The following is a 25,709-nucleotide window of genomic DNA, read 5'->3' as shown; positions in this document are numbered from 1 at the left end:
AAGGATCCCATCTTGTTTGTATTCACAATTAATGCTCTTGGAAGCACAGTTGAATATTGTAAAACAAGGCTGTTACTTTGAAGACTAAAGTGGGCCTGATGCAAGCCATGGCATTTTCCATTGTCTCTATGTATGTGAAAGTTGGACATTTTTAAGAGTGAAAAAACTTTATTATTATTAAATTGTTTCAACAAGAAAAGAAGTGGAAGTGCCCAGAAACAAGGGCCACAGTCCCATCAGCACCAGGCAGCGTGTAGGAGGAGGGTACCAATTTAGAGTTAGGATAGTCTCCTTGCATCCAAGCAGTGGGGGAACCTAGGGAAGGGACTAGGTTTCCTCTATTCAGCTGAGAGATTTGAGACCACCACAGCCAGGGATGCCCATGACAACAACCAAAAGGCAAGGCCTGGAGGAAATAGTTGGGGAGGAGGTGTCATATCATCATGGGGGCATCATGTGTTGAGGGTTCTGCAGATAAGACATCACCATGACTGAGATGGAAAACATGAAACTGCTCAACATTTATTTGGAACCTCTGAGTTCTGGGAATTAAGGAAGCTGATGAAGGAGCAGTAGACAGCAACCCAATCATACCATTATGGCTTGAGCATGATTTCCCACATGCCGAGTAGGTTCATGTAGTCTGGCATCAGATCAATCAAAGCCAGGTTACACTCATTCAGCAGAGGCTTGTTCCTCAACACTTTTTTTCTTTTAAATCATTTTATTGAGGGATCATACGGCTCTTTTCACAATTCATCCACCCATTCATTGTGCCAAGCACATTTGTTGCCATCATCATTTTCAAAACATTTTCTTTCTACTTGAGCCCTTGGCATCAGCTCCTCATTTCCCCCCTCCCTCCCTCTCCCTCCCTCATGAACCCTTGATAATTTATAAATTATTATTTTTTTCTTGTCTTCCACTGACCGATGTCTCCCTTCACCCACTTTTCTGTTATCCATCCCCCTGGGAGGGGGTTATATGTAGATTATTATGATTAGTTTCCTCTTTCTCCCCCTACCTTCCCCTTATCCTCCTGCATATCAGATATTTACATTACGATTAATAACTGTAGCAAAATTACAGTTATGAAGTAGGAACGAAAATAATTTTATGGTTGGCGGTCACCACAACATGAGGAACTGTATGAAAGGGTCGCGGCATTAGGAAGTTTGAGAACCACTGCAGTAGAGTCTGATGGGGTGCCATGCCCTGGCCTCAAATCTCTTTTTGGTATTCCCCAGGGACTTCATTGCTTTGCTCTTCTTGCTGCTGTGTTTCACATCATTAATATTTTGCCCTGGTGTGGTTAGGGAAGATCGAGTGCAACTCCCACCCTGTGCCTCCAGTGACCTCAGCACTTTTTTTTGGCCTCCATCGGTCCGATATATTGTTCAAAGACATAGCAAGTGGAAGGCTGGGACCTGAAAGTTGGATATTGAATAAGGAAGATAGAAGAAGAATCCGCGCATTCCTGGTGAAGCATGTTGAAAGTATCATTGATGGCCAAAAGTAAACAATCTGTATTGGAAGAAGTACAGCTTGGATGTGTTATCTGGGGAGTCCGGTCCCTGGAAAAGAACACCATGATTGGTAAAGCAGAAGGGCAGCACGAAAGAGGAATACCCTCAACAAGATGGATTGACACAGCAGCTGCAATGATGGGCTCCAACACAGCAATACTTGTGAGGACGGCAGACGGCCCGGTAGTATTCCATTCTTTTGCACATAAGTTTGCTATGAGTCTGAATTGACTGGATGGGACATAATAAAAACAGCATTGTAACAATGTGTAACACTATTCTTTCTTATACAAGAGGGCTTCAAAACATCCATGGAGAAATGGAATTAAAAGATAGTAGATATTTTCAAACGAGCTTTTTGAGACCTCAACACCAGACTCACTGCCATCAAGTTAATTCTGACTTATAGTGAGCCTATAGGACAGGGTAGAACTGCCTCTGTGTACTTCCTAAGACTGTACCTCTACACGTCGTTTTTCTCCCATTGAACAGCTGGAGGGTTCAAACTGCTGACCTTGAGGTTAGCAGCCTAATGCCAAACCACTACACCACCAGAGCTCTCTCTGATTGACTGACTCACATTTGCTGCCTGATCGCAGAGGCATTCTGTTTGTTTTGCTTTGTTTCACAGGTTATTGTAGTTAGCAGGTGCTGTCCAGTCAGTTCTGACTTGTTCCTGGATTGTTCCTGCACTGCCCTCACCATCATCGCTGTATTTCAGCCCACTGTTGCATTCACTGTGTTTACCAGACCTTATGCCCTTCTCCAGGGACTGGTCCTATTGGGTAACAGGTCCAAAGTGCATCCTTGTTTTAAGAAGTATTTTGGTGGTAGTTCTTCCAAGACAGATTTGTTTCTTCTTCTCGCAGTCCATGGTGTATTCAATATTCTTTGCCAACACTATTATCAAAAATCACCAATTGTTCCTCATTTATTGTCCAACTTGTGCATGCATATGCAGCAATTAGAAATACCATGGCTTGGGTTGGATGCACTTTTATATTTAAAGTCATGTCTTTTCTTTTTCACACTCCAAAGATTTCTTTTGCATTAGATTTACCCAATGTCATAGTTCCTTGGCTTTCAGGACTGCTGCTTCCATAGCTCTTGATTGTGGATCCAAGCAAAATGAAGTTCTTGACAATGCTTCAATAATCTCTCTGTCATGATACTGTCAATTGGTCCAGTTCTGAGGTGATTCTTTTATGTTGAACTATAAACTATACTAAATGTTTTGATCTTTATCAGTAAGTGCTTCAAGACTTCTTCACTTTCACCAAGAAAAAGCTTAAGTTTCAGAATTAGAACCTTAATATTATGATGCGGGAGATTTGGGGGAATATCTCTATGGAATAGGGAACTTGAAAAAAGTTATTAGCATGTTGATATAGACTCAAATAAATTGGATTTTATTCATTTTGTCTAGTTACAATTACAGAGAGAGAAAAAGAGAGAGAGAGAGAGGTATGACTATTTATCTTTCTCTTTATTCTCCTTCCTTCATCTTTTAACCTCCTTTCTTTCCCATTTTGAACCTCATGGACACTCTTCTCAGAACTCAAGCAATGCTATTAATACGGTAATATAATTACATTATGTTATAAATAAGGTTCTTTGGAATGGCTTGGTTTCCCTTGCCACACATTTGTTGCATTAGGCCTATGGGGAAATCTGTTCCAAGTTTCAATATGCCAACTTTGCATCCAATTTTTTTTATAAATATTGTGCAAATGTGTGGGCTATGTGCAATTTATTTTACAGCATACTTGCTATGTATAAGCAATTGGTCTCATTTAAAAATTATGTTGGTGATTTGATACATGGATTCTCTAATGTGGTGACTAGAAACATCTAAACATCAATCAATCCTTGTCAATCTTATTCTTCTACTACAGTGGTTCTCAAATTTGACTACCATCAGAATCTTCTGGAGAACTAGTGAAGACAGATTGCTGTGTCCCACACTCAGAGGTGTGTGAATCAGTAGGTGTTGGGTGGGGCTGAGAATCTGCAATTTGAATTCTCACAGATTACCAAGTGACATTTGCCCTAATGGCTTGGGAAGTGTCTTTCCATAAACACTGCTCTCATATAAAAGTTAGGAAAGACTTCATGTGGGATTGCTGGCTTGTGAACAATGAGAGGAGTGGGCAGTTTTGTTGTTGTTCAAGGAAAAAAATGACAGAAAAAATTTCAACTGTGGGGATTGTGGTTGCTCCTCCTAGTGACATTAATATGGGTAGCTCCTTAGTTGTTTCTAGCTCAATTGCTACCTGTATATAGAAAGGAGAAAGAAAAAGCTATTGAAATGACTGACAACATCTATGGATAGAATTCTTAGTAACTTCAACCTTACCATACAGTGTGCCCTTTCCTTTCAAAATATTCAGCTATTTTCCTCTAGTTCTTGAATGCTTCCTTCCCCCCACTGTCATGGTCCCAATTCTACCTTACAAATCTGGCTGCACCAGAGGATGTACACTGGTACAGCTAGGAACTGGAAATGCAGGGAATCCAGGGTGGATGATCCCTTCAGGACCAGTGGTGAAAGTGGCGATACTGGGAGGGTAGAGGGAAGGTAAGGAGAAAGGGGGAACAGATTACAATGATCTACATATAACCTCCTCCCTGGGGGACGGACAGCGGAGAAGTGAGTGAAGGGAGACTTCAGATGTTGTAAGATATGACAAAATAATAATTTATAAATTATCAAGGGTTCATGGGGAAGAGGGGAGCAGGGAGGGAGGGGAAAAATGAGGAGCTGATACCATGGGCTCAAGTAGAAAGCTAATGTTTTGAGAATGATGATGCCAACATATGTACAAATGTGCTTGACACAATGGATGGATTGTGATAAGAGTTGTACGGAGCCCCAATAAAATGATAAAAAATATTCAGTTAAATTCACTCAGTGCTACTGATTTTATGTGGGGTGTGTATATGTGTGTGGTTGATATCACAGATGGACATATAATATGACCCACATTCTTAGTTATGCTGTTTGTTCATTCTAAATAAATCCAGTCCCCTGGATTCACACAGCCAGTAAAGGTACCTTTAGGGCTTTTGATTGTATATTTAAACAAGTCCTAACTCAACAACAGTTTTGTTGTTTAGTTTTGGTTTAAATTCCCCAAAAGAAATATCACTCACCATGATTATTTTAATGTTTTAACTAATATTTGAATATCCACCACAATATGTAAAAAGCATCTGCTTAAATTCTTCTTTACTAAATAGTACTCTACTTTTGAATTTATGGCAGCATTTTCCAGCACATGCTTCATGAAACCTTTATTTTCTGGGCTATTATTACTATGTAATGATTGAATAAGTTGGGGACATGTGAGCTAAACAAAGTTAGCACATTTCTGTAATACGGCTCTTCTGAGCATTTTTTAAATACTAAAGCATGTAGAAAATCTCCAAGGAAAGACCAGAGTTCTCCAAATTTATTATAATATGGAACCTCGTTTGTGTTGTTGCTGTTGCTGTTCTTTTTATTTTTGAGAAGTGTTTTATGGACTCATGTTGCATGGAACTCAATTTGGGAACTAGCAAAACAGAAAGTTTAGGTGTATCTGAATTAGAATATATCATCCCTTTGATCTACTTGTTGATTCCAGTTGATTTGATTATCCTATTTGTAATAATGTTCCCTCCATACTACTCAATGTTGTTTTTATCCAACAAACTATAATGGCCTGAGTTACTGATGATAATCACCTGAATTGTACCAGTTTTATCAGGTTTTATTTTTTTCATTAATAGCATACAATTTTTTAATGATTTTTAGAATGTATTCTTTAAAAAATTGTCAGACTGTCTAAAATCACACATAAATAATCCCAGTCTAAACTCTTAATATTCTGGAATGTTTGTTCATGTAGGTTATACATGTAGATTTATATATATTCACATACATGTGTACAGATACCATTTATATTATACATACACTATATTCATGCATACTATACAAACAGAAGTGTATTTACATATAATATATATGACTAATAGACAATATCATGACAAATGGAGAAAAGAGTCAAGTTGTCAAAGACTTCATTTTGTTTAATACAAAATCAGTGCTCATGGAAACAAAAGTCAATAAATCAAATGAGATTACATTGGTCAAATCTGCTGTACAAGATGCTTTAAAATGTTAACGCACGAGGATATAACTAAGGAATGAGGTGTGTCTAACCCAAGTCATGGAACTTTCAATAATTCATATGTATGTGAAAGTTTGTCAATGAATGAGGAAGATAGAAGAAAAATTGATGTAGTTGAATCCTAGTGTTGGCAAAAAATATTGAAAGTACCATGGAATGCCAAAAGAACAAACAAATCTGTCTAGGTAGTCTTACAATCAGAATGCTCCTTAGATGCTGGGATGGTGAGACTTATCTTTCCTACTTTGCATAACTTACCAGGAGAGACCAGCCCCTGGAAAAAAGACCTTGTTGACGACCCTTGTTAAAACGGAGGGTCAATGGAAATTATGAAGACGCTCAATGAGATGGACTGATACAGGGGCTGCAACAGTGAACTCAAAGATGAGAAGAATTATGAGGGTGGCAGAGAACCAGGGTTTAGTTTCACTGTACATAGGGTCACTCTGAGCTGGCACTACTACAGTGGCACCTACTAACAATGACAGCATTTATGATTCAGTGTGATGATGCAGACATATATGAATATAAGCATGCTGTGCATACTTTCTTGTGATATAATTTTCCAAATTGGTTATACCATTTTACCTCTTCACTAACATGAGTGTTCCCGTTTCTCTACATCCTTTCCAAGGCTTGTTAATTTCCATTTTTAAAAGCAATAGCCATCCCAGTGGGTGTGAAGTGGTATCTGAAATACAGATTTATTTTTAAATTATGAAGCAGGACCGGTCAATATGCAATGTAAAATGCATTAAGCACTTAGTTAACATATATTAATCACCATAAAATTCTCTGAATGCAGTTCCTATACAAAATGTATGCCTAGCTAATTACTGAGGTCATATAACAATAGGTTTAGGAATGGTCTGATTGGGAAGCACAGATGGAAAGCTTTCACCAAGAACATGTCTAAAATGAACCCCATTAGAAGAGACATTATTAATTACAACTAGTGAGAAATGCGTACTTTTTCATCTGATAGAAATACTATGTTTCATAAGAGTGCTAGCTATTATATTCTCTAACATTGTAAGCCATTTACAATTTGGTACAGAGTAGTGGTGATATTTATTAGAGATTTAGATTAAAATTCAAATTATAAAGTGCAAGTTATTCATTGTATCAATAATGATGATAACCTTTTTGAAGGATATTAATGAATATTTGAGAAATACTGGTATAAAAGCAATTAAAAATTCATATATTGGATTTTGGATTGTGCTTTCAATTAAATATAGAAAGATGAAGCATATTATTCTAAGTACAGAGATGAAATCATGCTTCAATTTAATGTTTTATTCCTGTTACTATGAACTCAAACTGAAATTCAAATGTCATTTGTAGCGGCAATTTTTAAAATTGATGTTTTTATTGACATCTTGCTCATTTCAGTATATCCCTTCCCATACAGTTCTGTTGCTTAATCCCATCCGGTGGGGTTCTACAATTAAAATGCTATTAACTCCCCTTCCCCCAACCACTTCCAGTACCCTCAGGGAACCATTACTCCTGTCACTATCTTTGAGGGGTTGTCTATCTTGACACCATGTACCAAGAAATCTTAAATATACAAATGAACATATGCAAATCTAACACGATTAATGAGGTATAGCATATAAAAACCTTAATAGTAAGGGGAGGAGATCTTAAAGAACCAGGATAGTTATGTGGTTCGTCAATGACATACCACACCCTGGTACACCTTCTTTCTGTATGGCCCTTCTGAGAGCGACTGTCCAATTGTCTTGCTGGTGGAGTTTGGGTCTCAAATATATCCACTCTCCTTCATATAGATGTTTTTGTGTGTTTTTCGAACTGCTGATACCTCTTCCTGTCAACACCTCATGATCACATGGGTCATGTGCTTTCTATGTGGGCTTTGTTGCTTCCCTGCTAGATGGCCACTTGTTTAACTAAAAGTCTTTAAGACCTCAGACACTATCTTTTAATAGTTGGGCACCATCAGTTTTCTTCACCATGTTTGCTTATGTACCCATTTTGTCTTCAGTGCCCATTTTGTCTTCAACAATCATGTCAGGAAGGTGGGTATCATATAATGCCACATTATTAGAACAAACTATTCTTATACTGCATTAAGATATAAGTAGAGGTCCAAAGTCCATCTGCTTCCTTATTGCATTTACATGTATGTATGTATGTATGTATACACACAAACACACATGTATTCATATATATATTTTTTTCTTCCTACCCCACTATTATGTCTGCCTATCATTCATCTCTCATTAATTCCTCTCAGATGCACTGTGATTGATCAAAAATGGTCAGAAAAGCTACACACTCCTCATAGTCCTTTTCAGAACACTTCCTATTCCCCTATACCCATCATTGTTGGCTCCCTGCTCACCTCCTCCTGCCTCCTCCCCTCCCATGTCCCCCAGGAACCATTGGTCTGGCTGCTGTCTCCATAAGATTGCTAATCCTGCACATCTTGCATAGATAAACTTCAAGAAAAGATAAAATAAAATAAAAGATTAAAAAACAATACAGATAGTCGCTAGTCTAACAGGGATCATGATATAGAGCAGCATTCATGTCTGCAAGGTGAGCATCCTATAAGTCCATGTTTCTACTCTCACAGTCTGGGATGAAGTGATCTAGTGTTCCCCTACCATTCAGTTACATCTTACACTTTCTGGGTGGCCCCTTGTGAGTAACTCCCAACCAATTCAGATGGGGTGCCAAGTGCTGCCCGCAAGTTTAGAAGTCTACAATTGGGATTCCTCAGGGACTTCGTTGCTTCACTCTCATCACTGGTCTGTTGTGTAGTGGCAATTTTTTAAGGTAAAATATATCAATAACACCAATTTATTCTTTGCTATTTCTTCCAGTGTTAAAAGTAGTAAGGGAATTGTATTCAAGATGCCCAATGGAAGTTCTTCTATAAGGAAAGGAAACTTTTGGTTTTAATTACATCAGTATTAATTTCAGATTATCCTTAAATAATCATAATTTTTGATACCTCTAATTCTTCCAGTTTATGGAATATGTGAGTATAATTAAATAAACTTATAAGAGTCCTCTCAATATTCACACATATGATACTAGATTATATATTCAGTGAAATTTTAGTTTGTCATCTTATTACAATTATAGTAGACTTTTTCTCTATTGAGAATATACAAATTTTAAAAGATAAATCAAAAGTTTTTTATGAGCTTCTGCCCAAACCCCAAATTAATCTTGGAGGTTGGCACATGGTAAGCTGTGGTTTATTTATATCACATGCTCGTTCTTTTGCACTGTGTAAGTTAGTGTGCTGAATAGGCTTATTCAAACTCAGTGAAATAGGGTTACTAGAGTACTTCCTATGAGCCTCTGAGTGGTGTGAGCAGTGTATGTGCTTGAATGTAAACTGGAGGATGGTGGTGCTAGAATTTCTTTGAATCCTTGGGTTATATTTGTAAAATATCTTACCCGGCACAGTTTTACTCTGATATATTTGATATATTTGGGGTCACCATGAGTCAGAATTGACTCCAAAATAATGAGTAAAATTACATGTCGGGGTCTGGGGGTCCCCAATACTTGAATGGGTCCTCAGGAACAACTTTCCAATTTTGGAAAATAATAGAGATAGACAGCGGGGCACCAGGGGCTCCTTGCCCCTGTGTCAGGACCAAGAGAGTGAATGTATTTTCCAATGGGTATATATAATGGTCCTTACAGATCTTTCAAAAGGCACACACATCATATAGCTAACATATTACATAGTCAATGATTAATATAAGCAGGTAACATAATAAACAATGAGGTGAATCATCATCTTGACATAGTGCTAGTTGACCTCAAGTGCCCCTGAGCTCTTCCCCGGGGGTTTGCTATATTCTAAGGTGGGTTGGCTATAGAACCTGATTGCTCTTATCTACAAATAACCTTCAGGCATAGTGAAGTAGACAGACACAGGGATGATTCATCTTTTATGGCAGCTCCTTTACAACCTTGGAACAATGGAGATCTTTCTCAAAATAGGACTAATTTTCCATGCCCATGGTAACAAGTATAGAAATAAGGCCAAATACATGCTACCAAATCCTCAGTTTACAAGTAACCATTTTTAAAAACAGTTTGATTGGCTCTTAATCTACATATCACACAAGAGTACAGTTCTTTGTGTCTTCCTTTACTCCCTACCAATTCCCCACGAAGAAATATAGCTTTCTGTACATCACTTGCATGTGATTATTAAGGTTTTATGTTAATTTGGCTGTGCCATAATTGTCAATGGTTTAGCAGTTAACACCAAGTAATCCCCCATGACCTGACCTAACATAACATAATCACAGCCAATCCATTGTAACCTTCCATAATAAGATAAGATTAGGGTGGAATGCAAGACCCTTATTCAAGTCATATCCCTGATACAATTAATTGTCTTGGGGTGTGTGGCCTGCTTCCAATAGAAGCTGTGGCAAAGTTGCTTGATATTTTGCTATGTCTGGATTCTGCATCTGGCTCATTAACTTCTGGTTCTTTGGGGACTTGAGCCAGTAGCCTCCCATATTGCCTGCCATTCCGGGGAGGCATCATCAACCTGTCATATGACTTGCCAATCTTAGATTCATTACTTCTTCAGCTACAATCCTGACCTGCTGATATTGAATTAATCCTTCTCTGTCGCCACTAGCCTGTTGTCTTCCTACAGATCATCCACCCCCACAGCTATCCTAGGTAGGAGATACCTCCAGCCTAACATTTGACCCATGGACTTTGAACCTGCTTGCATTTGAACTTGCCAACTTCTACAAACTTTTGAGTCATTTTCTTTATATATACATAGATAAGAATCACTGGTTTTGCTTCTATTGAAAAACAATACTAAGTGGTGGGGGGCGGGGGGCGGGGATACCTGTTGTCTCTCCTCTTGTGTTTTTATTCTGTAGTCTTGTTTACAAATTTTACTTTCTCATGCTTCCACCCACCCACCCATATTACATACTTATTACCCTTCTACATACACATTAAAATACTGCTGGAATGTCATTTGATTTATATTCAACTGGATTTAATAAAGGTTCATAGGTTATCTCCAGAAGAAAATAGAATGACATGGCATTAAAGAGAAGATGAAAATGAGACTTTATCACATGCTGCTTTAAAATATGAATAAATAAGTTACCTATTGAACATTCATGGTATGCCTCTTACCAACTTTTGACAAACAGATTCCCAACATGATGTAGGAAAAATTTCAAACATGGAATTTTGGGAATGAGCAAATCTGAGCTCTAATTTGACTATTTTGTTTTATTAGTTCTAGTCGAGCATCAGAACACAGTGTTCTCAACTATAAAGGAGTTGACAACATAACCTTTGGGAACCTGGGTGTGATGGGAGTGTTTAAAGAGGATAGAAGGAGAAGGACCTAGTGAATCATTATATGAGGTTTCACAAAAGAAAACAGGAAATATCAGCATGTTAAATTCCTTCATATAATACCATGTCATAATGAACCAGGACACCGATCAACTTCTGGAAATGTTTGTTTTTGTTTTTAAGGAGATAGGAAAAGATGAAGTATTATTTTCCTGATTTAGTTTAAAATCTTGCCTGTCTAGAAGCACAGACATTTCAGAAGATGAGATTTGTGTTGTAGGAGAGAAAAAAATACTCATACAAACTTGGGAATTGTGTTTTTAAACTTGTTCCATTCTGCCTTGCAGATCTGGCTAGACCAGATGATGCACAGTGGTACAGATGGGAATTGGAAACGCAGGGAATCTAGGACAGATGAACCACTCAGGACCAGGGGTGACAGTGGCGATACCCGGAGGGAAGGGGGGTGTAGAAAGGGGGAATTGATCACAGGGAGCTACATATAACCTCCTCTCTGGGGGATGGGCAACAGAGGGGTAGGTGAAGGGAGATGCCAGGCAGTGTAATATAAGATATAATAATAATTTATAAATTATCAAGGGTGCATGGGGGAGGGGGGCAGAGGAAAGGAGGGGGGGGGAGGAAAATGAGCTGATTCCGGGAACCCAAGAGGCAAGCGAATTTTGGGAATGATGAGGGCAACAAATGTATAGATGTGCTGTACACAATTGATCTATGTATTGTGATGAATTTTATGAGCCCCAATAAATTGGTTTTAAAAAAAAACAAAAAACAAAACAAAAAAATTATTTTGTTCCCTTTTTAATGAGGTCTGTATTTTATATAAATACCCATATGCATATGTAATATACAAATTACCTCATGTATATGTGGGTATACTGAAGCTCTTTTATTAATAAGGGCATATTATTTATATAATTTTAAAAATCCTTTAAAATAGAGAGATTTAAAGAAATCAAAACATTGTCTCCCTATAGAACGGAGGCAGAAATGAATGTATTTCACTTATTATTTCTTGTGCCAGTCTGGGGAAGAAATGTCCCATGGGGACTTAGGAATATCTTTCATTTTACACAAAATAAGCTAAATGTGGTAGGCAGTGTGAGGCGCTGCTCAGATCCCACCTTCAGAGAATTCTGTTTCATCCAGATTTTTGGAAAATGTGTGCACTGAAAGCCTTCAGCTTTAAGTCTTGTTCAGGTGGGCTCAGTGGCAGAAACTACCTTGGGGTACTTTGTCGAATTGCCCATCCAGAGACAGGTGTGTGAATTTGGGGCCACTATTAGGTTGCTCAATAAGCAAGGTAAGCATGGGGTTACTTGCACTTACTTATTAATCTACAGTGAAAAAGTTCACATTTTTTCACTGCATCATAGATTCTGTTTCTAGGTATGGCTGGCATCTGTCCATTTCCCAACCCTGCAACACCTACCTACAGAAGCAAAGCTTCTTTCCAAATGCACAGCCGACGACAGGGGCAGCGTACCCAGTAAAAGAGGTAAGCACAGGCATCATGGTGCTTATTTTGTTTGCACTACCTCAAAGGTGTGGTGAAACCCTGTGGTCAGGACCGGAAACTGTCTCGCTCTGAAGGGCTAGGCTCCAAGTCTTCCAGAAGCGTTGGCTGAAACTGAAATTTTTGGTTACCTAGTGGACTTCCTTCTGTTCGCTCCTGCTTCCTTGCCTTCATCTCTATAGTATTGAACATAGAGTTCCCCCTTAGCAGTCACTCTACACTCCACCCCAGGCATTGACTTCTCAGTGAACCCATCCTGCAACACTAAAACCCAAAGTGAAACATATCAGTTGGGCATTTGAAAGTAAATTAACTTTAGGCATCAGAGAAAATATATACACAGAGAGGAGACTTTTACTTAAAAACTTGTAGTTCTATCGTCTATTCTGTGTCAGACCTTCTTTCCATTGTGCCTTCTTTCCCCAGCTGTATCACTTTCAGGATGTACATGTAGTGGTTTAATATGAAATGTACGTGGTCATTGCCATTTGTGATTTAGAGTTGACTCTGGCCTCCTAAAATGAACTTTTTATTGAACTGGTTCCTAGATTGGGAAGTGTCTTGTCATCGAGGGACCCTGCTTATAGAATCTCTGTTGCTCTATTCAGAGGCTTCTTAAATGACTTCCTTTCCTATTCTTTACCATTCCATTTTATAAAATATCTGTTTGTTCCGTTATGCACCACTATCTTAAAAAATTCCATAGTAGAATATCTGCATTTTAATTAGGTATAATCTACTTTGAAAGTCAGTTGAAAAATTTTCTAGGGTGAAACATCTGTAATATCCAAAGGTGCCTGGCCTCAGGCATAAAAAGTGGAAGCACACATCTGTATTATTGCCATCATCAGAAAATGAAGTCCTATTAAAAACGTGTTCATAATGTGCTCTGCTCTCTAGGAAGCAAAAGTTTATATCCTGGAAACTACTAGCATTTCTTATAGGCAATAAAAGTTTCATGACAGCCCAGACCTGCAGTATTAAGCATATGCTCAAGCATCTTAAAAATGTTATTACTGATTAATCTATATATATAAATAACTTTCATTGGCCCTACTTGCCCAAATAAATATGATAATTTATGTTTTGTGTTGTTTCAGACAAATGTGGCCCTCTGCCTTTTGTCTAAAAGTGAAGTTTTTACTGCATAGTATATAGTTTTTCAATAATGAACGTCTATCAGAGATGAAAGAAGCAGCCAGAACTAGAAATATCAATGTTAGAAATGCTCTCATCTATAGATGTTAGCTCTAGGTGCAAAATCTGATATGTTATAAAATATGTTATAAAATCTGATATGTCATAAAATAATAGCATACTGCTAAAAACTACAGTAAATAGATTGATGTTTACTACTCGGAAAATGAGATTCTAAAACTTGTTTAAACATTAATTGTCAAATTTGAAATAACACAAAATAATATCACCAAAGAGCACCTAATAAAATTATATATATTTAAGATCAACAATAAAAAAAGGAAAAAGATAAATTGGGCATGGGTAATACTTTACATATATAAAGGGGGCAAGAGTAAAACTTGGGATAATACGAAGATGTACTGAGCTCTGATTCATTTAAAATTATTTGGATAAATTAGATTCCATTTGCAGGGTCAGGAAAGACTAACATTTTATAATGATAAATTAGAAAACAGGTACATATATCAATAACTCTACTTTTGACATCTGTGCCAAAATACCATGTAATTCAAACATAAAAGCAGTATGATATATGAGGGTGTTTCCAAAAGTTTGTGGAAAATAACATTGTCTCATTCCATTTTTCACAAACTACTGAAGGTTCCTTGTATTTCTAAATTATTTGGCAAAGTTTGTGATGAATCACCGTATATAGTATCATGTGTGCATGTGTGTTTGCATGTCTGTGTGTATAGAATGCAATATCATAAGCATACATGTATGAAAGGAATTGTCTAGAAGTAATAGTGGATAACCTATAAGTAGTGAAGTTTTAAGTGTTACAGTATTTTTCCTTTGTTCTCTGTGTAGTTTTGACTTTTAAATAACTAACTCATTCACTGCTGTCCCGTTGATTCTGACTCACAGCAGCCCTGTAGGACAAGGTAGAACTGCCTCTCTATGTTTGCAAGACTGTAACTCTTTATGGGAGTAGAAAGCTTCATTTTTGTCCCACAGAGCAGCTGGTGGTTTCAAACTGCTGACCTGCGGTTAGCAGCCCAATGAATAATCCACTCCAACACCAGGGTACTTACAAATTTCAAGCGAATGTGTATTATTTATCTACTATTGTGGTTGTTTAGTGTCTTCCAGTGAATACTGACTCATAGTGACCCCATATGTCACCGAGTATGAATGCTCCATAGACTTTTCGGGCTGTTATTACTATGATCATTAGTCCATTTTGTCCATTGATTTGGCTGAGTGTGTTCAAACCACCAACCTTTAGATTAGGTTTTCATCACCCAGGGACCTACTAGAAAGTATTTTCATGCTCAAAACTTAGCCTCTTTTCTTTTAAAGATTTATGTTTGGGAATGGAGGTCAAACAATGTTAAGATGGGAAGTTCATATATGAGGGTTGATTTTTAACTCTAATGAAGTGAAGAACTCTCACACATGTTCATCAACAAGTCACAAAGGGTCCCTAAGGGTTTTCATGTATGCATTTTACCAGTATTCCTACAGAAATGTATGCTCTTTGTGTGCACATATGAGTATGCCTCAAATCTTGAGAAAAATCAATCAGAAGATTGGGAACACAGGAACGTGCTTTTGAATTGTTCTATAGGGCAATGATGATTAGAGGTTGAATTGATAGCAGAGGATTTGCTTTGAGAAAATAAAAACTAAAATTCAGTATTGAGATGGTATGTATTTGAAATAATAAATAATGCACGGAACTCAAGTGGGAACTTGGCAACATCAGAAAAACAGACTCAGACAGTAGACAGGGAAGGGCAACATTTCCAGGTACCAGATTTAGAATATATCTCAAAAAGGGGCCATCATCTAATTAGCTAGTCTTTCTTGCAGCTAATACTATCATACGTGTTTGTGGAACTGTTTGCTACTAACAAGTCATTCTGGCAAAATTAAAAGGTGGTTTATATGTATCTTATCATTTCTACAAACCATATAAGTGAATTTTCCAGAAATACCATGTTTGTGGAACACCAAAGCTCTAAAATTGGTTCTTTTAACGCTTGATTTTCGTACTGAAGTTAACCTTGCTAGGAAGGCTGCATATTAACTAATCAAGGAAGATTCAGTACTGCTTGCCAGCATTTTGTAACATTTCCTTAGTCCTTATAGACTATGTCCCCTTTTAACTTAATTTTAAAACATTTATTATACATTTTACATATTCTTAATGATAAGTAAAGTGTATGATAAATGTTAGAAGCACATTAGGAGTAACTTAAAATTTGAGAAGGAGACTTGGTGGTGTAGTGGTTATGGATTGGACTGTAATCTTCGTGGTAGACAGTTTAAAACCACTAGCACCTCTGAAGGAGAAAGACTGACCTTTCCACTCCCGTAAACAGTCTTGTAAACCTGAAGAGGTTTGCTATGAGTCAACATTGACTCGATGGTAGTGAGTTTTCATGGGCATTCCTGGTAATTCACATTTCTCTTATTCAGAAGATTGATATTTTTTGGAAATTTAGAACGTCTCAGTGAAAAGCAGCCCAAGAAAAGTAATGAAGTGAAAAAAAAAGTAATAAGGTGAATACAGAGAGCCTGATGGTAAGCATCAGATCACATGACGTCATTGTAGTCATACATCACATAGCTTAGGAAAACATAGCTTTTAGTTAATACTGTTTCAGCCTTGGATATATAAAATTATTATCATTAGGCATTAAATTATTAATGTCAGACATTTTAAATCAATGTGAATGTTTGAATAGCTATTTTGCTCTGATATTTAAACATCGGGAGTTATGGATCTTGTGTGAGTCTGGTAAATTATGGTACAGTAGAGAAAGTTAAACAGATATTTTAATTCAACAACCTATATCACTTTTACATTAACTTCTGCTATTAGGCTTTATAAAAAGAGCATATGGGGAGCATATAAAATTCAGTGTACAGTTTTATATTCAGTGCTGGAGGAATAAGGAATGTGTATAAATTTAAAAAGAAACTTAATGTTATAAATTTAATGTTGGAAGAAGTAAGCCTGGAGTGCTCCTTAGAGCCAAGGATGGCAAGGCTGTGCCATACATAGTTTGGACATATTATCAGGAGAGACCATTCCCTGGAGAAGGACATTATGTTTGGTGAAGTGGAAGGGTGAAAAAGAGGAAGGCCCTTAATGAGATGGATTGACACAGTGGCTACATCAATGGGCTCAGGCATAGGGACAACTGTGTGAATGGCACACGACCTTACAGTGCTTCATTCTTTTGTGCATAGGGCCACTATGGCACCTAACAGCAACAACAACAAAAAACAGCAATAACCTAACTTTTATAAGCAATGAAAATTTTAAGGACTAAATTTTGCCTTACCCAAGCCATGGTGTTTTCAACAGTCTCATATGTATACAAAAACTGAACACTGTATCAAAATGGCTCAAAAATTGATGCATTTGAGTTATGGTGTTGGCAAAGAATATTGACATTAAAGTAGATTGTCAGAAGAACAAACAATGTTTTCTTGGAGAAATTACAGACAAAATGCTTGTAAGAAGTATGGATGGCAAGACTTGATCTCACAGATTTTGGACAGGTTATCAGGAGAGACCAGTGACTGGAAAAAGGCATAATGCTTGGTAAAGTAGATGGTCAGAGAAAAAGAAGAAGCCCCTCAGTGATGTGGATTGATACAGGGCTATGACAGTGGGCTCAAACATAACAATTGTGAGGATGGTGCAGGGCCGAGTAGAGTCTCCTTCTGATGGGCATGGGGTCACTGAAAGTCAAAACTGACTCTATGGCACATAAAGGCAACAACAGAAGCTTTTATAGTGATTGGAAATATTCCAATATACCTGCGAAAAGGACAGCCTTCAAGCAGCGTGACTCTATAGCAGTTAAATGAAGCAATGTTAAAGTGTACACATAGGCTTGATCTTTACAAAGGAAAGGAACGTTTATAAAGCTCCTGTCTTTGATTTCCTTATGAGACACAGAACGTCTGTGTATTAGAAATACGTATTTTAAATGTCATTTTATAAAAGAAATTGGAAAGAACAGATGCATTCATGTAAAATGCTATTACTTCCCAATTCTTTTGCATTTCACTGTGTGGTTCACGCTGTCTATAGACAAACAATGTAATTGATCATAGTTCAATTTTAGGATCAATTATTAGGATGAAGTTGTTCTATATCCTACCACCTGAAATAGCCTTTACCTTTCTTACCCCTATATTGATAGCAAATTAACATAAGCACAATTTCCTTTATTCCTACATTTATTGAATCTCAACCTTCTCTTGATAAGTAGATAGGCTTCAAGATACTAGTGGAAAAAACACATTAGCTTTTGATTATATTTTTCCATGAACCTTTTGAAGCCCCTTTTCCCACTTCAGTTTTAACCTTGTTCATTTGGAGCCATGTCCATTCTGCTGCTCTTGTATCTCCAGTCAAGTTCTCAGTAAAATTATGTAATGCCAAAAGACCACATATGACTGTTAACAAAAACTGAGACATTTTAAGGTACAACATGGAAGTGGTTCCTAACTTTGTCTATATATGTCCCTATCTCTCTTCAGGAAAGAAATTTCATTAAATGCATTTTAAAATGATGGTCATGATACCGCAAGGCAATGTTTTTTACCTAGCTAACATGCTGCCTTTGAAATACAAAAGTGATCAAATTTAAGATATGGTTTGATGTAGCAACCTACCTTCTGTTTCTAATTAACAGCCCCAGAACTGGACAAATCTATAATTAATCTGGTTGTGATGTAGTTTAAAACGTTGGGAGCACCACCAAGATCCAGCTTAACAAGTTTAGGGTGGGGAAAGGTAACTATTCCTTCTGTCAGAGGAAAGGAACACTTCTCATATCTGTGATAATGTGAATGCTTAGGAATCACAGGAGTACTTTTCACCTCTGAATTTGAACCTTGTGGTGGAGTAGCTTTATGTGATTTGTTAAACTGGGATTCGTTCTTTGAGGCAGCTGAGCAGCTTTTGCAGGTACAGCAATGGCCTTTGTATTTAAATGTGCTGCCTGGAACACACTCCCATCTGTTTTCTGTAGTTTACACAAAGCATTAGTTCATTTCCAGGGGTTCAAAAATTCTAATTCTAAAGGTTAAATTCACATACAGAGAAGCCCAGTGGGATTAGAATTCCTATTTTAGAAAACGTGTGTCCTTTTGCACTGTGAACATGACTTGCTATCGCTGCATTATCGGGCTGCGGAACCATTACACTGGCACCTCTTTTCTGTATAAACTTGTTCCCATCCTCGTCCTGATGGGATAACACAAAAAGACGAGGACGTCTCAGGACTGAGAACGAAGACATCTGGAGCTTATGATAAGGAAAGCACTTGAACCTAGGAGTGCTGCATAGCTTTCTTTCTTTTTTTTCTTTTTTTTAGGGTCTCTTTACACTTCTGAGACTTGCTGAAATCTTCACAATTAAAAAATGACTTGTTCTCTGGAAAACTATCTGTGAGCCTGCCTTACAGCTACAGATAAGGTAATTACACTTCCCAAATGTTCTGGGATACATCCAATTTTCAATGTTGATTCTTATTGTCAGACCTTGCATCTAGATATAGAGTTTAGAAAATAGGTTTCCCATAGCAGAACACTTCTATTTCAACTCTGTTTCCATGATGTCAGATCTTCCACCTCCCTGATGAATTGGCATTTGTGTTTCTCTACAGCCACATACTCATGTAAAGAATGATTTTATGATGTTTTTGTGTACTTGTTGCTTTATGTAAGAAAATGCTAGCTTTCAGCATTGAGGAAACTATGCCCTGTGTATGAAGACATTTGTTGAGATCCTTTGGTCAGAGAACAGTGGCTTAATAAGTGCTGGATAAATGCAATTTACTGTAGACAACTGTTTTCATGCCATCTTGGCCTAGGTATAAATATGTTTTGATCTGCAGAGTGAAGCTCTAGGAGAGAATTGTGACTCCTTGCTTTTCACACATTGATGATGTGGTCATCTAATCCACGCACATATTGGAAAACTCAAATACAGTAGTTTTGAAACTGATGCTTGGAAACAATGGTTCAGGATTGACTGCCACTATTTTAGCCAAAGACAGAGACCAGGTTGATTCAAGAAACTCTTAGGTTTATTTCTGCAAATGTGAAACAAAAGGAAACAGTGGGATTTGCTACTTTCAAACTGCTTCAAAAATCCAGCGAAAACCAAGCAAATTATATACTCTAATTATATGACAAAAAGCATGTTTAGCAATGATCACAGGACCCCAAAGAATGTGATCAAACAAGCAAGTCTCACAGAACACAATTGTTATCTGTATTTCTCCAGGGATTATCAGAGCACCCTCTGAGACCACCATCACCTGAAGTTTCTTGTCCCATTGTTTCTTTATCTCAATAGCTTTCCTTGCCTCCTTCCTGAATTAGAACATCCCTATTGATTATGCTTAAATGGAGTTTTTTACTGCAAAAGAGGGGGCTGTTACATTTTAAATTTTTAACAAACTAAAATCTTAAATTATGTTATATTTCTAGAATTTTTATTAATAGCAGGCTCTTTCAACCGTTGTATCAAAACTGTTGTGAAGAAAGGCAAATAATATTTTCTTATACTGATAAAAGTAAAATTAAATATATGAACTCAATAGTTGAGAAAGAGGAATTTCATACCCCGATATTGGGCAGCCTAGTGTATTTAGCTAGGCTCCAAACTTGGTGAAATGAAAATGCAAAAGATTTAAAAAGAGGCCTGATTTTCTTCACTAACTAAAATATTTGAGGCAATTTATAGGTATTTGGTATAAGCCTGGTGGCATAGTGGTTATGCATTGATCTGCAATCAGTTCGAAATCATCAGTCACTCCATGGGAGAAAGAGTAGACTCTGTATTCCCATAAACAATTACAATCTCCGAAACTCACAGGTTTCTGAGTTTGGTCACTTTGAGTCATCATCGACTAGATAGCAGTGAATTTGTTGTTCTTTTTAATGAGTTGTCATAGAGGAAGAAGAGAGAAGGATTGAGGTCCATTGCCAATTCTTTGTACTGGAAAAAAATATAAATATAGTTCCTTGGTCATAAAGAATTTTAAGTTAATTTTCTGAGGGAGGACCATCTGTATAATTCTGAATTATGTTGTAGCAGTGCTTCTATGGAACCATATAGCTACAAGTATTATAGTTATCTTACTCAATAGGTAATATTTTAGGAAGATGACTTTTTAAAAAAGAACATGTTATTGTAAATTGGATGAAAGTTTACAGAAAAGATCAGTTCATGAGAGGGTCATGCAATAATTCATGCACAATTTGTTTTATGTCACTCATTGCAATTCCAAAATGTAATCTCACTTATCCTGCTTCCTCCTTTTGTTTCTTGCTTTCATTTCTTCTTTGTTCCTAACCCTTCTGAACTTTGCCTTTGGATAAAGGTTGCCCTTTTCATTGCAAATAATTGATGATTTAATCTAAGGTTTGCATGCTTCCCTAGAGTTACACTGTCCCTTAAAGGCCTGTCTATTGTTGGACGGAAATTTTAACCAGGGGGTGAGAGTATTTACAGACCAGCTGGGCCAGAGCCTTTGGAATTCCACTTGTCATTATTCGACCAGTAGGACTGTTTTTTAAAAAAACGATATTGAGTTTTGTGCTACATTTTTTACCCTCTCTACCCATGTCTTCCTTATGTGATCCCTTTCTGAGGAGTTTGTTGTGATAACCAGTCTAGTTACTCTAGTTTTAAGGTTGTGGAGACTGATGTTTTCACAGTCCATTAGACCATTAGACTAATTGTTTTTTTGAGTGTTCAATTTTCTTAACTCTTCTTTCCTTCAGACAGAGAGCTACCAATACCTTGGGTGATCCCTCACAACTTTTAGGACCCCACTTGCTACTTATCAAAGTATAATGTAGGTCATTGTGTTTGTGGACTATGGTAAGACAATTGACCTTTGTGTCCCCAAAGTCTATAGTTCTGAGCCCCTAGGTCCAGGGACTCATTCCCTCAAGGTGTTTGTTTATGTCTAAGCATTTTTGATAACTCTTCACCCTTTATACTTCACCACATTCTTGGATATATTTGCAGCAAAGCTAAATTCACATATACATATATCATATGTCAAACATATTCACATATTCATGTGTATGCTCCCACTATCCCGCCTATACCTGTTCAGCCTATGTGTCTGTTCATGCATCTACTTGAAAATCAGTTACTGCAGGATTGTATATATAACAGTATTTACCTCTGTTTGTTTTAACACTTTCACTCCTCTTAATGTCTTCCCTTGCCTTTATCATGTTTGACTGACCTCCCCCTTCACCCAAGTAGCTAATGATTAACTTCACTTTTCTTCTCACACCACCTACCACACAAACCCTCAAAGTATGTTTCTTTTAGTGTGAAAACCTTTTTTCTTCACTTCTTATAATGGTAATCTCATACAATATTTGTTATTTAGTGAATAACGAATTTCACTCAGCATAATGCTCTCGAGGGTCATTCATACTATGTGGTGTTTCGTGGATTCACAATTGGTTAATGTTGAGTAGTATTCCACTGTATGTATATGCTATAGTGTGTTGATATATTCTTCCATTGATGGGCATTTAGATTGTTTCCATATTTGGCTACTTTTAATACTAGTGTTATGAACATGGGTGTGTATGTGTTTATTCATGTAGTGACACTTCTCTGGTATATAGCAAGTAGAAGTATAGGTAGGTCATATGATACTTTCATTTCTAACTTTTTAAGGAAGCACCATCCTGCTTTCCAATCTCACCACATACTTGCCAATCTTTGTAGTTTTCTCTTTTTTCTGAATTTTGTTATTAATGTTGCAGGAGATGATCTTTCATTGTTATTTTGATTTGTATCCCGCTAATGGTTAATGCTCATGAACATTTCTTCATATATTTGCTATTCCCCGGAATGTCTTCTTTGGTAAAGTGCTTATGTCTTCTAGCCATTACAAAAAGGATTATTTATATTTTTGTTGTTGAATCATTGCAGTGTTCTATACATTTTCAAGATTCATTTCTCGTCTGTTATATCTTTGCTTGACAGACTGCCCTCCCTCCCATCTGTATGTACTCTTTGGGTGAAATCTTTAGGTACACTTAAGGATCTAATATTTAGGAGGTCCTAGTCATCAGTTTCAGGAGCCCTGGTGGTGTAGTGGGTTACTGCAAGGTCAACTGTTTGAATCCACCAGTTGCTCCTCAGGAGAAAGATGAGGCTTTCTACTTCTATAAAGATATACAGTTCTTGAAAACCACAGGGGCTGTAATATTATGCCCAGGAGGGTTGTTATGAGTCAGAAAAGACTCTGGCAGTGAATTTGTTTTGAAAGTCATGTGTTTGGTCTTCTTCTATGTGTGTGTTTTCAGTTATGTTGGCTAGTGTATTTTTGACAAAGGTAGCACCCCTATGTTTGTGTCTATTTTTTCATTGGTGATCTTTATTGTTCTAGGCTTTACATTTAGGTTTTTGATTCTTGAGTTCATTTTAGTATATGTTTTGAAATATGAGTCCTGTTTCATTTTCATGAAAAGTGTTATTAATTTTGCCTGCACCATTTGTGAGACTTTCTCATTCTCATTAGAAGTGTTTCAACTCTTTGTTAAAGATCAGCTGTCCACAAGTGTGTAGATTTACTTCTGGGTTCTCAATTCTGTTTTATTGGCTTATGTGCCTGTGTACCAGTACCAGGTTGTTTTGACTACAATTGGTTCATATGTTTTGAGGTGGGGATAGTGTGAGACCTTCTACTTTGTTCACTAGTGGTCTCTGTCTTGTCTATAGAGTGTTAGTGATTACCTTTATTCTTTGTTAATTAGTTTGCTTGGTGATTGCGTTTTCTATCTCTTTAAATAAGATGCTGTACTCTGGAACAGGGTTGCATTATATCTGTAGATTTTAGGCGGTAATATACTTTCATTTATATAGGTCTCTTTTGGTATTGTGTAGTAATGTTTTGTAGTTTTCTTTGTACAGGTCTTTTGTTTCTCTTGTTAGATCTATTCCTACATATTTCCTCTTTTGAGTGTTATTTTAAGTGGTATCATTCTGATTTCATTTTCAGAGCTCTCTTTTTTTAATTATATAATCATTTCATTAGGCACTCATACAACTCATCACAATCTGTACATACGTCATTTGTGTCCAGCACATTAGTACATATGCTGACTTCATCATTCTTACAGCACCCGCTTTCCACTTGAGCCCTTGGTGTCAGCTCCTCATTTTTCCCCTCCCTCCCCGCTCCCCGCTTCCCCCTCCCCCCAAACCCCTGATAATTTATAATTTCTTATTATTTTATCATATCTTACCCCATCCCACGTCTCCCTCACCCACTTCTCCGCTGTCTGTCCCCCAGGGAGGAGGCCACATGTAGATCTTGTCCTCTGTTCCCCCTTTCCCCCTCTCCTTCCCTCCACCCTCCTGCCATAGCCACTCTCTCCACGGGTCCTGGGGGGTTCATCTGTCCTGGGTTCACTGTATTTCCAGTTCCTATCTGTGCCAGTGCACCTCCTCCGGTCCAGCCGGATATGTAAGGTAGAATTGGGGTCATGGTAGTGGGATGGAGGAAGCATTTAAGAACTAGAGGAAAATTGCATATTTCATCATTACTACACTGCACTCCGATTTGCTCAGAGCTCTCTTTGTTAGTGTAAAAGAATCTGAATTTTTTTTGTATGTTGATCTCTTACTTTGACACTTGTCTATTTTTCAATTAGTTCCGATAATTTTCTTGCTGAGTCTGTAGGACTTTATATGTATATGACCATATTTGCAAATAAAGAGAGTTTTTCTTGTCAATTTAAATGCCTTAAATCACTTGTTCTTGTTTTATAGCTCTTGCTAAGACTTTTAGCACAATATTGAATGAAGGACAGTGATAATGGGCATCTTCGTCAAATTTCAGTTCTCAAGGGGAATGCTTCCAGTTTCTCTCTGTTGAGATTAATTGTAGCTATAGATTTTATACATAGCACTTAATTGTATTGAGCAATTCCCCTCTATTCCTATCTTGTAGAGGGCTATTTTTTTAAAACTAAGAATGGGTATTTTGTTTTATCAGATGCCTTTTGCATGTCAGTTGATATGTTCATGAACCATTTTCCCCTTTGTTTTATTTATATGATTTATTACACTGACTGCTTTGCTACTGTCTTACTTCACTGGTAAGGATCTCACTTGGTCATGATGCATTTTTGATATGTTGTTGAATTCTACTGAAGAAGGAAAACTAGAAATTCCTTTTCTAGCCAGTCTTGCTTAGAGTTCCTGCCAATATTAATGGCCCTCTATTCAAAATTCCTGCTGGTGCCAAAGTTACTGCTGACACTAAATGAATTGCCAAGTACACACATAACCCCACCTTCTGCTTTTGTAAACACACTTGCTACTGGGTCCAGACATAAACTGTGCTCACTCCTGGCTCCGGGATGAGATCTTTAGCATGTGCGTTCATGAATTCATCTGGGTTTCTGGCTAAATCAATCCTCTTTGAATCTCTCTGAGAGTGCTGCCTGGTCATTCTTGAGCCATAAAATTGCTGTAACACTATGCCTAGGAATTTGTTGCTAATGTTTGCCTCTTTATTCAGGAAGGATATTGGTTTATAATTTTTCTTAAAAATGATGTCTTTGCCTGGTTTTAGTATTTAGGTTATGCTCACTTCATAAAATGCATTTAGGAGAAGTCTGTCTTTTTCTGTGCTCTGGAATACTTCAAGTAGAATTGGTCTCACCTTTTTTTCTGAATGTTTGGTAGAATTCACCAGTGAAGCAGTCTGGACCTATAATTTTTTAATGTGAAACCTTAAAAAATGACTGGATCATTTTTTCTTTTGTTATGAGTCTGTTCATATTTTCCTTGTCAGCAGTACATAGTATGTTTCTAGAGATTTTTGCACTTTTTCCAGGATTTCAAATAAGACAGAATACAGTCCTTCATTGCATTCTGCTTTCATCCTTTTTAATGAAGTTTGTTCTGTT

At 37.2% G+C, this 25,709-nt stretch overlaps 1 pseudogene; it reads right to left on the bottom strand.

Moving 5' to 3' along the window:
- Positions 1–441: 441 nt before the first annotated feature.
- On the bottom strand, positions 442–1,407 carry LOC101641567 (annotated as a pseudogene).
- Between the last annotated feature and the right edge of the window lie 24,302 nt (positions 1,408–25,709).

This window comes from Echinops telfairi, unplaced genomic scaffold, assembly GCF_000313985.2.
Source record: "Echinops telfairi isolate 266 unplaced genomic scaffold, ASM31398v2 ScPeMD7_7436;HRSCAF=8474, whole genome shotgun sequence".
In the NCBI taxonomy this organism is placed as follows: domain Eukaryota; kingdom Metazoa; phylum Chordata; class Mammalia; order Afrosoricida; family Tenrecidae; genus Echinops; species Echinops telfairi.
Note: the sequence above shows the minus strand (reverse complement) of the source record. Positions and strands in the feature narration are given on the sequence as shown.